The following is a 16463-nucleotide window of genomic DNA, read 5'->3' on the forward strand; positions in this document are numbered from 1 at the left end:
TTCAACGGCGAAAGGTTCGTTAACATTCTATAACAACAGAAAGATTTATGAAAAACAACAGAACAATACTTAGAACAGTCGTATTCTGTACTGCCGTGAAGCACTTTGGAACACTAAAAATTCATAGTCTATGGTGAGGCCGTTCCAAGAAGGCCATCGAACCCGGTACCTAGGGTTAGTTTCATCATATGTGAAAACAAGTTTAGAACGACAACCGTATCATTACAGAATACAAACAAATAACCTCATTAGCGAGAAAAAGCGACATGATGGTACGGAGCCGTTGTGGTAACCGGTCATTCAACTACTGTATACAGTCATGAACCGACTAGTGATCATAGGGTTGTTATAAACCAACCCTCAGAAAGAATATGTCTCGGCTCTGCTAAACAGAGGAACAGTAATAACTATAAATGAGACAGCTACAGTTCATTCTGGAAAATAGATTCATATGTATATAGACAAACCAGTCGTTGATACAAACTAAAACGAATGGAAAACATGTTCATCATATTCAAAAGGGAGAAGAAGCATATATATTAACATTATGATAAACGAAACCCCGTAGGGTATGGCAATAGCCTGTCCGTAAAATGTCTAGAGAGCTGAGGAGAACCCTGGCCTCTACTTGCATACAAATACACCTGGAGAAATCATCATGAACACCCTAGACGGTAGAGAACTGAAATAAACAATCTTTCCGACTTAAATCGAGTCCATTTGGTTCCGGCAAGGGAGGCCGTGAACCCTTCAAGTAAGATATACAATCTTGAGCAGAAAACCAAAATGCATATACCAAAAGCTTGCATAACCAGATTAGACGCGGTTTCCGGCATAGAAAGGCCGACCGCACATCTTAATCAGGGTTTGGCCGAAGAGAGGAACCTGAGACAACAAGCGAGAGTTGTCATGAGGAACCCTCAGGCTGAGGAATCGAAACAAGCAAAACCCCTAAGTAAAACCCTCAAGCATCTGAATAAATCGAGGTTCTGCAACAATCCATGGAGGAGAAATACCTGGAAATGCTACGGTTGCAAGAGCTACCCTTGAGCGATGGAGAGACCAAGAAACAATCACCTGCACATAACCAAAGCTTGAAGTTAGCCATGAATATATAACCGGGACTGATAAAACTCTGTGATATTAAGGCTGGGTATATATAAACGTTAACATCTGTAATAAAACCTTGAATCGGCGGTCAGTTACCTGGGTTAACTGAGCAAGACTGGTATAAGGAGCAGATAAGGAACCGCTGAGCTGAATGAGCACACAGCCAATCCAACAGGTGCAAATGAACCCGAAACATGCGGCCTGTGACTTATATAAACCCGCTAAACCCTGGATCAATTGTGAACCCTTAGATCTAAACAGATAATCCTCACCGTCCATCAGAGCGAGGAATTGGCGCGCAAGCCTAGATCTAAACAGATAATCCTCACCGTCCATCAGAGCGAGGAATTGGCGCGCAAGCCTCAGCGTTCCCTCCGAGGTTTCACATGGGCCATGCACGGTGCCAGCCACCTGGCCAAGGTAGATGGGAGCATTTAAGTCACCGTCACACCTGGCGACCGGGGTTGAACGAAACAACAAACCAATGGACGTGATAGCCTTTGACTTAACGGATCACAATGTATTGTATAACCATGATTCAAAAGGAGACCTTATGTTAATAAGTGGAATATCTATATATGGTAACCATAGTAGTATGTCGGTACTCAAGAGTCGATTAGATATTTGGTATAGAGGTGATCTGTTTGAGTATACATTCATGTATGAAGGGTCATAAACAATGGATTTGTAATTAATTTTTTTTTTATATTGGTATATTTCTCATGGAGTCGTGACAATATTGAATAAATGGGTTGTTCCAAAACCGTTTGTGGTATTATTTTTGTTTCCAGAAAAATGGAAAATTTGGTATGATTTTGAATTTTTTTTTAGAAATTTTGATCAAATTTTAGAATTTTGGATGTTTTAGGATTTTTAATAGTATTAAATCTATTTTCATTATAAAAATAAATAATTCAAATATTCTCATCATCAAATTTTTTGAGAAAAAAAAATCACCCAAATAACTTTTTTGTATTTGAAACAAATAATTTTCCCATATACAACCAATTCAGAGGAAAAATATTATAAATAACTTTCTTTATTTGAAACAAATAATTGTCACGTATACAACCAAAAACGAGATAAATTTTCAGACGAAAAATATTATAAATAGCTTTTTTATTTGAAACAAATAATTGTCACATATACAACCAAAATATTCTCATCATCAGATTTTTTATAAAAAAATTCACCCAAATAACTTTTTTGTATTTGAAACAAATAATTTTCCCATATACAACTAATTCAGACGAAAAATATTATAAATAGCTTTTCTCATTTGAAACAAATAATTGTGACGTATACAACCAAAAAGGAGATAAATTTTCAGACGACAGATATTATAAATGGCTTTTTTCATTTGAAAAAAATAATTGTCACATATACAACCAAAAGCGAGATAATATGTGACAACCAAAAACGAGATAAATGAAAATTTAAGCGTGATTTTAATGAGCCTTCCTTTACTAAACGCCGTCTGTGGGAATCGAACCCACGACCACGTGGTTAAAAGCCACGCGCTCTACCAGCTGAGCTAAGACGGCATATGGTGTTTTTATTTTTTATATTTTATAGTTTAAACTAAAAAATTACTCAGTTTCCAAATAATGCCAAATTATTAAGGAATTTAGACTTCTGTGATCCATAGCATTGTTTAGATAATCTTCGGCAAAATCACATAACCAATCTTTTGTCGACGCGTTTCGAACCAACCAGTGTGGTTCATCGTCAGGACAAGTTGAAGAACAGATCCAGCTTAGCCTGTTTAAATAGCTAGAGCAGAGACACCAACGGTTACCTGGCCAAAGGTTGACTCAAGGAGCAAGGTCAAAATTAGTTATATAAGGTAAGAAATACATAAATATATCAATCGTAAAATTATAAATAAATCAAAAATAAATAAATATATATAAATTTAGTTAAAATAGGTGTGAGATAACCCAATTTAATATATAAATATATAAATAAAGTAATAATAAATTATTTATTTATTAAAAATATATAACTATATAAATAATAATTTATATTCATTTATTTAAATAAATAAAATTAATAATAATTTATATTTATTTATTTATTAAATAAAAATAAATATAAAAATAAATACATAAATATATCAATCATAAAATTATAAATAAATCAAAAATAAATAAATATATATAAATTTAGTTAAAATTAGGTGTGAGATAACCAAATTAATATATAAATATATAAATAAAGTAATAATAAATTATTTATTTATTCAAAATATATAACTATATAAATAATAATTTATATTTATTTATTTAAATAAATAAAATTAATAATAATTTATATTTATTTATTTATTAAATAAAAATAAATATAAAAATATAAATTAATACATATAATAGCAAAGGTAAATTATTTACTTAATTTATATAAATGGTATTATTAGTGAGGTAAATAAATATAAAATCATATATAAACATATAAGTTTAGTTATATTAGGTGGAGATAACTAAATGTATAGATATATAAATAAAATGGTAAATTATTTATTTTTTAATCAATAATAAAAACATATTTGTTTATTTACTAAATAAATAAATAAATATAAAATTATAAAATAATAATTATAATAGTAAATTATTTATTTAATTTATATAAATGGTAATTATTAGTGAGGTAAATAACTATATAAATTTAGTTATATTAGGTGTAAGATAATTGGGCAAAAGATAGTTATATTAGATAAATATTCCAATAAAATTATTAAAGTTAATTCTGTCATTAGATAATTAAATTATTACTTATATGGTTTAAAAATAACCATATAAGTAATAATTTAATTACCTAATGACAAAATTAACTTTAATAATTTTATTGGAATATTTATCTAATATAACTATCTTTTGCCCAATTATCTTACACCTAATATAACTAAATTTATATAGTTATTTACCTCACTAATAATTACCATTTATATAAATTAAATAAATAATTGACTATTATAATTATTATTTTATAATTTTATATTTATTTATTTATTTAGTAAATAAACAAATATGTTTTTATTATTGATTAAAAAATAAATAATTTACCATTTTATTTATATATCTATACATTTAGTTATCTCCACCTAATATAACTAAACTTATATGTTTATATATGATTTTATATTTATTTACCTCACTAATAATACCATTTATATAAATTAAGTAAATAATTTACTTTTGCTATTATAGGTATTAATTTATATTTTTATATTTATTTTTATTTAATAAATAAATAAATATAAATTATTATTAATTTTATTTATTTAAATAAATAAATATAAATTATTATTTATATAGTTATATATTTTGAATAAATAAATAATTTATTATTACTTTATTTATATATTTATATATTAATTTGGTTATCTCACACCTAATTTTAACTAAATTTATATATATTTATTTATTTTTGATTTATTTATAATTTTATGATTGATATATTTATGTATTTATTTTTATATTTATTTTTATTTAATAAATAAATAAATATAAATTATTATTAATTTTATTTATTTAAATAAATGAATATAAATTATTATTTATATAGTTATATATTTTTAATAAATAAATAATTTATTATTACTTTATTTATATATTTATATATTAAATTGGGTTATCTCACACCTATTTTAACTAAATTTATATATATTTATTTATTTTTGATTTATTTATAATTTTATCATTGATATATTTATGTATTTCTTACCTTATATAACTAATTTTGACCTTGCTCCTTGAGTCAACCTTTGGCCAGGTAAACAGGCTAAGCTGGATCTGTTCTTCAACTTGTCCTGACGATGAACCACACTGGTTGGTTCGAAACGCGTCGACAAAAGATTGGTTATGTGATTTTGCCGAAGATTATCTAAATAATGCCAAATTGTCGATGCTGATTATGGTAATATATCCATAATTATTATACAAAAATAGCATCCTTAATTTTTTTTAAAACACGTTGCAATCAAGCCAAATTTGAATGTTTGATACAAAAGTTCCATAATATTTCGAGGGGTATTTATGGAAATGGAATTATGGCTTCAAATAAATCTATATAAGCAAAGCAAGAGATGTAAGGGTCCCCTGCCCACGAAATGTGTTTAGAACTGTTACTATTGGCGGCGATAGTCGCTGCTGAGTATTTAAGTATGAGTTAAAGTGGAGGTGTGTGAATTTTTTTATTATATATTTATGAGTAATTTTTTTTATTAGTAAGAAAATTTATTATAATTTAATTGTTAAATTAATAGTGGTTATGGTTATTATTAGTTGTTATTTGTGAATGTAGATTAATTTATCATTGTTATTTAAAGAAAATTATGTTATTGAGAATTCTTTGTTCATAAGGGGGCAGATTTTGTGCATTCCGCCCTGAATTAATGACTGAATTCTCTTAGTCTTTTTGTTATATGTCCAATGTGTTTTGTTGCTCTCTCGCACTTTTCAAAATCTGTATATCTGTAGCTTTCTTCCCATGTTTTTGTCTCTGATTTGAGGAATCACAGGATACTACTATATGTACCTTATCAGTGTTTTTCTTATATTGCCTTAATATAATTTATATCGCTTTTTCTTCTGAAAAAAAAAGGGGGGCAGATTTTCACTGTTTCCAGATAATTTTGGGTTTTGAACCATTAACTTGTTTCTTTATTTTTTTTTGAAGAAAGCTCTTAGCCAAAGATTAATAAATATTTAAATATGGTCAAGAGAGTTTAGTTTATTAAAGTGGAGGTGTGTGATTTTAATAAATATTTTTATGGGTAACTTTAGCTATTTAAATGAGTATGCAATATTGTAAATGGGTTGTTTCATTTCATTATGTCTTTATAGAGATATATGGTGATGGTTTAGGTAGTTAATTTGGTTCTATTCATCAAGATAATGATATGATTTAGTTTATGGGATATTTTTTGTATTTAAAAAAATAAAAATTAAGAATTGATTTAATTTACATGTTATTTATTTTGTAGGGTGGGTGTTAACATTGGGTTTTAGAGTTGGAGGGGAGGGGGAATAGTGGGTAGAGGTTAGCTTTGCTTGCGTGTTGTAAGTGTGTTTATGTTGAAAGATGAATCACATTCAAATTTTCAAGTTGTATGATAGTATGCATTGAAGTGTAAGTCTTTTTGCACTAGTCTATTTCCACCTTGTTGCTTGTTTGGAGTGGTGCTTTGAGGGTCATTTATTTTGGATTTTTCGAGTTTAAGTGCCATTAACCCTTCACAGTTCATATTTACGATGGAAGTGAAAGTGGACATAAATCCATACTAAGGTGAGATTGATGCATCAAAACTAAATCATTGTTTGTAGCAACTAGAAGTTTATTCCAGTGTTCCCCATATAGATGAAGAACAAAAGTTATCATTTGCTAGACGAGAAGTTAGAGGGCCATGATTTAACCTGGTGGGAAAGCCATATGGAAACACTTAAGCTAGAGGGTTATTTGCAAATAACTAGGTGGGAGAACTTCCAAACCTTCAGTAAGTCCCAACTCTACCATATCAATGATGCATAAGACCAATGGATCCAATGGCACTAGTTTAGGCAGAAGCAAGGGCATATTGTATAAGAGTACACCATTAAGTTTAAAAAGATTTCCATCATCAAGGGTATCTCTTGCAAGAAGTTAGATGTAGTCAAGTATGTTAGGGGTCTACATAACCATCTATGAAACCAAGTGATGTTTTTCAGTACAAGTATAATGGACAAGGTATGTGTACAAGCACAATATCTAGAAATCATAGGCCACAAGAAAGGACAACTAAGTGGTTCCAAGTAGAAAGACCACCAAGAAGCTTCCAAGGAGGGGAAGAAGAAGTGGAAAGAGGAGGAAAGATAATAAGATGAAAACAAGTGAACATCAATGCAAGGATGCAAATAACCATTGTAACCATTGCAATATTAATTATCACACCGAGGAAACATGCTAAAAACTACATCCCGAGTTGAACCTAAAAACTACAAGAAGGATGCAAAGAAAAATAATCTTATAGCCACATATTTAAGCAATAAAGTCAAAAGCATATCTGATGTAGATGAGAAGATTGTTTGCACATTGGTGCAAAAGGAGGTGAATTTGAATAACCTTCATCACTAGGAAGAGGAGATGACCAAACTCTTCCATAACAAGATCTAGGTTAAGAAGACCAAGATAGATACTTTATTTGTCTCTAAATTCATATGCTAATATCATAGCAGTGGATTTTTCAACAAGCTTGGATTAGAGGTTCGTGATCATCCTAATCCATATCCATTAGGATAGGTAAACAAGGATCCATAGATCAAGGTAAAAAAACACTGCCAATATTAAATTTGTTGTGAGTGTTGATTTTATTAATGAAGTGAAGTGGACATAGTACCCCTTGACATATGTGGAGTTGAATTTGGAATACCCTACATGTGTATGAAGGATGCAATCTTCATGTGGAGAGCCAACCAATACCACCTAGTCAAGGATGGAAGTCCTACATCATAAATGCACACAAGCAAAAATCAAATATTTCTCAGCTAGGTGTCAACCAAGCCAAGAAATTTATTAGTTCTAGCGAGAAAATTGTTTACCTCTCTTAAAATAAAATTAGTTGGATTATGAGTCGATAAGAGTAAAGGAATCCTTGGATGGTGTATTAAAGAGTAGAAACACTGGCTAGAAGAGTTGTTATAGAAATTTATGGGAGTGTTACAAGATTCTAAAGGGTTACCACCCAAAAGGGAAGTGGAATACAAAATAAAATGATTGCCACTCTCCATAGTCAAATATTGGGTTGTATAGGCAATCTGTTCTAGAAGAAAATAAAGTGAAGAAATAATTACGTTAGCTACTAGAGGAGGGTGTTATTCAACCAAGCATCTCATCTTGTGGGTCACCCATCATAATTGTACCAAAGAAAGATGGGACTTGGAAAATATACATCAATTGTAGAGAATTAAACAAGATTACACTTAATAATCATTATCATCTTCTTAGGATTGATGATCTATTAGACAGTTGCAAAATGCAAAATAATTCACCAAGTTGGACCTCAAATTTGGATACCACCAAGTATGTGTCAAAGAAGAAGACAACTGACATACTTCCTCAAGATAAGGTGATGTTGTATGAATGATTGGTCATGCCATTTGGTTCATGCAATGCACCAAATACCTCTATGAAATTAATGAATAACGTATTATTTTCATATATAGATCCATTTGTTCTAGTATACTTGGATGATATATTGGTTTGTATTTCTACCTAGGAGGAGCATATCTCACATCTTATGCGAATGCTAGAGGCTCTGAAGATGCATTATTTTCTAGCTACCCTCAAGAAATGTGATTTTTCCTAGTAATATTTGGTGCATTTCAGGCCTATGATTGGTGGAGGGGAGCTCAAGATAGATCCCACAAAGATGGAGGCCATCATGAAATTGTTAGTTCCTATAAATGTATTTGAAGGTAGGAGTTGTATTGGGGAAACTGTTATGCAACCAACTCACAAAATAGAAGAAAATATATACCAACAACTTGAGAAATAGCCTATTCGAGGGGGAAACCTCCTTTACTGATACATAAAAAATTCTTGGATGATACAAATGATAAGACCTCCTTGGTATATATAGGAGTCTAAGGGGTCATAATATAATTAGAGCCTACATAACAATAATAATGTAAGGGAGCAAAAATAACAATAGTGGGTTTCTATGGGGCACAAAAATAACAATAGTGGGTTTCTATGGGAACAATAATAACGATAGGGGACTACACTAACAATAACAATAAGGGGGATACACTAGTATTATAGGGACCTAACATGCCCGTCTCCTTCAAAAAAGTGTTGTCCTCAAAGCTCAAGTACTTTTAGATGCTTCTGTATAAAATTTGCATCCTCCAATGTGGAATATTCAACTAGTAAGTTCTTCCACTTAATGAGATACTTTGAAATTAATTGATTTTGTAACTTTCGGGTTCTTGTTTCCATGACTTCTTCAGGCTCAAGTATGATTTTTCCTTCTTCGTCAAGTTCTGGAAACACTATTTAAATTGGGAGGTTGTCATTGATAACCTTCTTTAAGCATGAAACAAAGAAAATTGGGTGTACTTGAGAAGATGTAGGCAACTCCAATTTGTATGCCATAGTAACAATATTTTGCAACACCTTGTAGGAACCATAGTACTTGGGTGATAATTTATCATCCTTCTTAGCTTTCTTGAGGGACATTTGTTTGTATGGTTGTAGCCGTAAAAATACCTAGTCACCTACATCAAAACTTTTTCACTGTGATGTTGATCTGCCTATTGTTTCATTCGATTTTGCACCAGAGAGAGGTTATCCTTTAAGAGTTGGAGAACTTGTTGTTTATGCTTGATGTGATATTCCACTGTTTGAATCTTAGAATTTTCTCCTAAATATGATGTGATGGATGGTGGATGATATTTATAATGTGCCATAAATGGGGTCATTTTTGTTGTAGTATGGAAGGAATTGTTATACCACCATTTAGCTATAGGTAACCATGTGACCCGTTATGCTTGTTTATCAAATACAAAACAATGCATATATCCTTCCAAAAATTTGTTCACTATCTCACTTTTCCCATCAGATTGAGGATGATAAGATGAGTTATGAGCTAATTGAGTACCAATATAAGAAAATAGTTCCGTTGAAAATTTTCCAGTGAAAATGGGATCTTTGTCACTTACAATAATATTTAGGTTTCCATGTATCTTTTGAATTGTTTCCATAAATGTAGTAGCAACTGTATTGGCTTTAAAAGGATGAGATAATGCAAAAAGGTGTGCATACTTTCTAAGTCTATCAGTTACCACCATGACGTAACTCTTTCATTCAAACTTGGGTAAACATGTGATACAATCCATTGCGACCTCCCCCAGAGATGACGTGGAATAACTAAAGGATGTAATAGACCTGGGGTCTTAATTGTCTCAACTTTATTTTGTTGGAAAAGAAAACATTCTACCACAAACTTCTGAATATTAGATTTGAGGCCATCCGCAAAAAAATCCTTCTTGACCCTGTGGTAAGTTATAAAAAATCTTGATTGCCCTCCTAATGGGGAGGTGTGCAATTCCAAAAGAATATTTTGTTTGAGTTTGGAATTCTTACAAAGATATAAGTGATATTTGTACCATAATGAATCATTTTTCCAATTAAATGTATCATATGTACTGGGATCTTGTTGCAAATTTTGAATGTGTCGACACTTCTTCGTCATTCTTGCATTCATCCCTTGCTTCAGTTATCTAATTTGGTTAGATAATAGAAATGGCACAAAGCAATGATTCCACATCCTCATCCTTCTTAAGAGTGAATTTGCAACAACATTTTGCTTCCCTTTTTTGTAGATCATTTCAAAGTCATAACCCAACATCTTTGTGACCCATTTTTGTTGCTCTTCTAAAAATAATCTTTGTTCCAAAAAGTATTTAAGACTATCATGATCTGTTTTTACCTTGAAGTGACTTCCCATTAGGTAAGGTTGTCATTTCTTTAGGGCATGTAGTATTTCCAACATTTCCTTCTCATAAATAGGTTTGTGTAAATACTTTCCTTTGATTGGACGACTTTCAAAAGCAATGGGTTTTCCTTCTTGCATTAAAACAACACCAATTCCATTTCTTGAGGCATCAAATTCCATAATAAAGGTTTTTGTGAAGTCTGGCATAACTAAGACCGGTGCTTGGCACATTGCCTCTTTAATATGTTCAAAGGCCTTAATTGCTTATGGAGTCCAAGAAAGTGCATCTTTCTTCAAGAATGTTGTTAGAGGTGATGCTATTCACCTATAATTCTTAACAGACTTGCGATAATACCCTATAAACTCAAGAAATCCTCAAAGATGCTTTATGGTTGTGGTGATTTTCCATTCCTTAATGGATTTAATTTTGTTAGGGTCTACTTTAACACCCTCATGAGATACAATATGACCCAAATATTACACCTCTTGTACTCCAAAGAAACATTTGGATGTTTATTGCATATAAATGTTTCTCCTCTAATAATTTGATCACCCTATAAACATGTTGAACATGATCCTTCCAAGACTTGTGTTAGATTATTATATCATCAAAAAATACTAACACAAATTTTCTAAGGAAGGGTTTGAAAATGGAATTCATCAAACCTTGAAATGTGGAAGGTGCACTAGTAAGGCCAAAAGGCATGACCAAAAATTCCTAATGACCCTCATGAGTTCTAAATGTTGTTTTTGGAATATCTTCAATATTCATTCTAATTTGATGATATCCTAAACAAAGATCCAACTTGGTGAAGTTAATTGATCCATGTAATTAATAAAATAATTCATCAATGATAGGAATGAAAAAATTATCTTTAATAGTGAGCTTGTTGATCTCCCTATAACCTAGACACATGCGCTATGATCCATCCTTCTTGTGCACTAATACTAATAGAACATATAAAGAAATTTGACTAGGTTGAATTATACTAGACTCTAGCATTTCTACAACCATACATTCAATTCCACTCTTTTGGGCATAGGGATATCTGTAAGGCATGATGTTTGGAGAAAAAATTCCTGGAATCAAATGAATAGCATGATCATGGTCATGAATAGGTTGGAGGCCTTTGGGAGTCTCAAATACCTTGGAATGAATGTCCAAGACTTTTTGGAGGTCTAGAGAAATATATGGTTTCTCCGTTTGAACCTCTAGTGAGCTTAATTGTGCAATTACACCCCATTGTTCTTTCTTTAGAAGCTTTGTCATTCCATTAGAGTTGATTATATTTCTTGGTTTCCCTACGATACCCCTTAATTCAACTTCCTTTCCTTCCAAAAAAAATTTCAAGAAATCTTGTTGAAAATTAAAAGCTATCATCTGCAAATATTGTAACCATTGGACTCCTAGTACAAAAGCAGCACCACCCATTGGAATGGAAAGCTTGGACTATTCAATACATATTCCCCCATGGTTAGCTTGATATAATGGCACTTTCTAGAGAAACTTATAGTTCCTCCATTTGCAACCATCACTTGACACTTTAGTGTTGGATATAGGAAGCAATTCAATTCCTTGGCTATCTTACAATGAATAAAATTATGGGTAATACCCTAATCAATCAACACTATTATCATTTTCTTCTTGATATGTCCTTCTACCTTGAGATTTTGAGGAGTGGTAATTCCTTCCAATGCATTAAAAGATATGATTGGATTTATTTCTTCTTTCTTTGGGGTTGGTTCCTAGTTTTGATCCTCTTATTTTGATGTTTCTTGTTCCTTTTCTTCATCCTCTTCACATTCTATGTAAAATAATTTCTTCTCAACACACTTATGACCTTTAGTGTATTTTCTATCACAACTGTAACAAAGCCCTTTTCTCTTTTTCCCTCCAATTGTTGTGGTGTAAACCTTGTTGTGGAAGGCTAGGAGCAACAACACTTCCATATTTATAGTTGTGAGTGGTAGACTTCCTTATGGCCATAATTTTTCTTTCAACCTTTCTTGCCACCCTGAATGCCTTCTCCAATGAATCAGATTCCCAAAGTTGACCCTCATGTTGGATGTTATCCTTTAAATTCCCTATGAATACATCAATACTATGCTCCTTTGGAATATCATTTAACCTGATGTTCACTTTTTGGAAGTCCTCAATGTGCGCTGCCATTGAACCCTTTTGTTTGTGATTTTTCAATTGGCTAGATAAGGTGTTGCTCTTTGTATCCTCATAATGTGCTATCATTTACATTGTAAAAATTGACCAAGTGACAAGTGGTTTATGAGAACAAAACCATTAATATCATACAAACTGATTGGGTTCTAAATATAAAGATGAAATGTGTACCTTTTGTGTCTGTTGCACATTATGGAGATCAAAATATTACTCCATATGTAATATCCATGTTACCGGATCCTTTCCATCAAAATTCCTCATATTGATCTTTGAAATATGGTGGGTCTTCAATCTAAAGTTAGAGTCTCTTAAATCATGATTAACATTCCTTTGGTTCTCATTGTGAGTTTCATCGAATACCTTTTCTCCATTAGGAAGCATTTCTTGTAGAAACTTTGTCAAACCTTCCTTCAAACCTTCCATCTTAGCTTCCATGTCCTCTTTTAATCCATCGTTCAAACCTTCCATGTATACTTAATTCATCCTTCAAACCTTCCATGTTTGATTTTAAATCATCATTCAAACCATTCATCTTAGCTTCCTTGTCTGCTTTTAATCCATCCTTCAGACCTTCCATGTCTACTTTTAATTCATCCTTCAAACCTTCCATGTCTGATTTTAAACCATCATTCAAACCATTCATCTTAGCTTCCATTTCATTTTTGGTTACTCTTTTCGAGATCGAAATTTGTTGCACTCGATCTCATAATTTTGATATATCATGTTGCATTTCTTCCTCTTCTTCATGTGTCATAGTAGATATTTTTGGTTGCTTACTAGAAGTTTCCATTTTCTTTCTTTGAGTCATTTTGGAATTAAATAATGATATTTATGCTTCACTATGCCCCTTGAATCACTTAAAACTGATTTTCCAAACAAAACTTATGTAAATTTAAAAAAAATACTCACCTTTTTCTTGCTTTGTAGGAGTTCGATATTGAATATGTTGTAGCTTTGTAATTTCAGATCCCCAAGGTCTGAAATTATATCCTATGGTATCCCTCTAAATATTTTTTCCAACCCCACAAGTCAGACTGAGATTGGAGTCTTCAAGAAGGAGATATGCCCAATCTCCCACGATGACCTGATTATACTCTAGTTCAGTAGAGAGAACTTGTACGAAATTACACGTCACTGTTTCAACCTTCAACTATGAAAATGATACAAGACAAACTACCGTCCATGCAATTTCCTCACTTTTTATGAAATTAAAATCTGAAGCTCAAAGAGAAATTTATGACAATTTTACCTAGGTCACCTATTTGAGATTGAATTCTGGATCTTGAAAAACCCCTAACTTCCTCAGATCACATCCTCGAAAATATAACGAACCAAGATATAAAATTAGTACGCAATGTTTACCAAGATTTCAGATCCATGTGGTCGCTATTTCAGCTTCAGAAGGCTCATATAAAAAATGTTATAGCAAAAAAATCCAAGATTACTAGTTTGAATAAGCGAAACCCTAGAATCCAAACCTTTGATACCAAATGTTATGCAACCAACTCACAAAATAGAAAAAAAGATAGATCAACGACTTGATAAATAACCTATTTTAGGGGGAAACCTCCTTGACACCACATAAATGAACAATTCTTGGATGATACAAATGATAAGTCTTCCTTGGTATATATAGGAGCCTAAGGGGTCACAATATAATTAGAGCCTACATAACAATAATAGTGTAAGGGAACAACAATAAAAATAGTGGGCTTCTATGGGGCACAATAATAACAATATGGGGGATACATGGGCATAAAAATAATAGTAGGGGACTACATTAACAATAACAATAAGGGGGATACACTAGTATTATATGGACCTAAAAAATATTACCGAGGGGGGTTCATAACTTCATTTTTATTGTAGCTACACCACTCCACACCATAATAGTGAGAAGTAAGAGTTTAAAATGAGGGAAGAATCAATAAAAGGATTTTGATGAATTAAAAAGAAAAACCGTTCAAGCACCAACTCATTCCTCACCAAACGTGTAGAAGCCTTTTGAAATAAAGACAGAGAAAATTGGGTATGCCATGGGAGAAGTTTCAATGCAAGATGGAATATGCACATGCTATTATTCTAAAATGTTTCATGGAGTAGTTATCACCTACCATACCTATGACAAGGAGCTGCATTGCTTGGTACAAGTTGTTAAAAAGTGGATGCACTATTTGATGGGAAAGAATACCATCCTCCACATATATCACCAACCATTACAATATCCATAGATCCAGAGTAAGCTACTACAAAATGGAATTACAAGTGGATGGGGTTTCTACAAAAATTTCATCTAGTCATTATGTATAATAAGGGAAACAAAAATAGGTTGGAAGACAAAATTTCAAGGTCACCCATATCTAAAATTGTAGCTTTTGGAACTCTGTTTCACATGGAACCTTTCACCCATGATACATATATAGAGGCATACACAAAATATGAGGACTTCAAGAAGGTGTTTTAGCAGCTATAGGGCCAGATTCATGTAGAATATGGAGATAGTAAATTTGGGTATCATTTCCAAAATGGGATACTCTACAAGAAGGAAAAGCTTTTTGTTCCTAAAGGTGAGTGACTGCAACTTATCAGAGAGGCTCACTCATCCAAAGTTGTAGGACATTTTGGAGTTGGGAAGATAGTTTCCAACTTAAATAGATATGTGTATTAGCCCAAAATGCAAGATGTAGGATGTTACATTAGAATATGTATACTTTTTTGTACCAATAAGCTTTATAACATGAAGAAAGTTCTATACCATCCCTTACCTTTACCCACTCACCCTTGGGAAAACATTTCCATGGATTGTGGGAGGTTTAAAAACAACCAAGAAGGAACATGAATAAAAATATTGTCCTTTGAATAGGTCTAGGTGCACTTTGGGATACCACGGAGCATAATCTCATATAGGGATACAAAATTCCTCAGTTCATTTTGGACTATCATGTGAGAGAAAATAGGAATAAATTTGAATAGATATACAACATTCCATCCATAGATAGATGGGTAAATAGAAGTAGTGAACACGAATTTCATGCATTATTTGAGGGATTAAAATTAGAATCATATGAAGAATTGGAATGAAAATCCAACTCTATACGAAACTCTTATAGTAATCCACACTTCTACTAGTAAGTCATGTTTTGAAACTTGCTTTGTATATTTGACACCTTCACCCATGGATGTTGTATATGGATATGAAGGAGGAGTGAGGTATGACATTGCATGCGATGCATTTAGAGAAGAAAAAATGATGATAAGGTCAAATAAATCCATTTGTAAGTATAAGAGATGTTGAATAAATCAAAATAAAGGTGCAAGGGTTGACATGAATAGCATATAAAAAAGAAGTCATTTAGAGTGGGACAAAAAGTTTGGTTACAACTAAATAAGGAAACATTATAGGGTCCTAGTAGGAAGAAAACTTTTCTATGATACGGTCCTTTTGAGATATTGGAAAAGGTGGGGAATAATTCGTAGAATCTCATTATACCCCATACATGTGCATTTACTTAATAGTGAATGTGGAGAATCTCAAAATCTACGATCATTCCATGTCATATTGGGAGGAAGGGTAGATCCTACCTTCCATAGAGGAATTAGCATCAGATGTTGATGTAGATTTGGTAGAGGGACAATTTTGAGGAAGAGGTTAAGAAATATAAGACAAGGGAAATATGACTTTTGGTAGTGTTTTCACTTTTTCTA

At 31.9% G+C, this 16463-nt stretch overlaps 1 long non-coding RNA gene and 1 other non-coding gene across 2 annotated transcripts; both read right to left on the reverse strand.

Annotated features, from left to right (window-relative positions):
* Positions 1-511: 511 nt before the first annotated feature.
* On the reverse strand, positions 512-1346 carry LOC149204747 (uncharacterized). The gene is made up of 3 exons (XR_016251804.1): positions 1207-1346; positions 1017-1077; positions 512-885 (listed from the first exon to the last, which is right to left on the reverse strand). It is a non-coding gene; the product is annotated as an uncharacterized LOC149204747 (long non-coding RNA).
* A 1235-nt stretch (positions 1347-2581) lies between these two features.
* Positions 2582-2654, reverse strand: TRNAK-UUU (transfer RNA lysine (anticodon UUU)). Its single transcript has one exon. It is a non-coding gene; the product is annotated as a tRNA-Lys (tRNA).
* Between the last annotated feature and the right edge of the window lie 13809 nt (positions 2655-16463).

Source organism: Pinus tabuliformis, chromosome 1_2 (genome assembly GCF_031772625.1).
Source record: "Pinus tabuliformis cultivar Carrire ecotype Pingquan chromosome 1_2, CPIR1, whole genome shotgun sequence".
Taxonomy (NCBI): Eukaryota; Viridiplantae; Streptophyta; class Pinopsida; order Pinales; family Pinaceae; genus Pinus; species Pinus tabuliformis.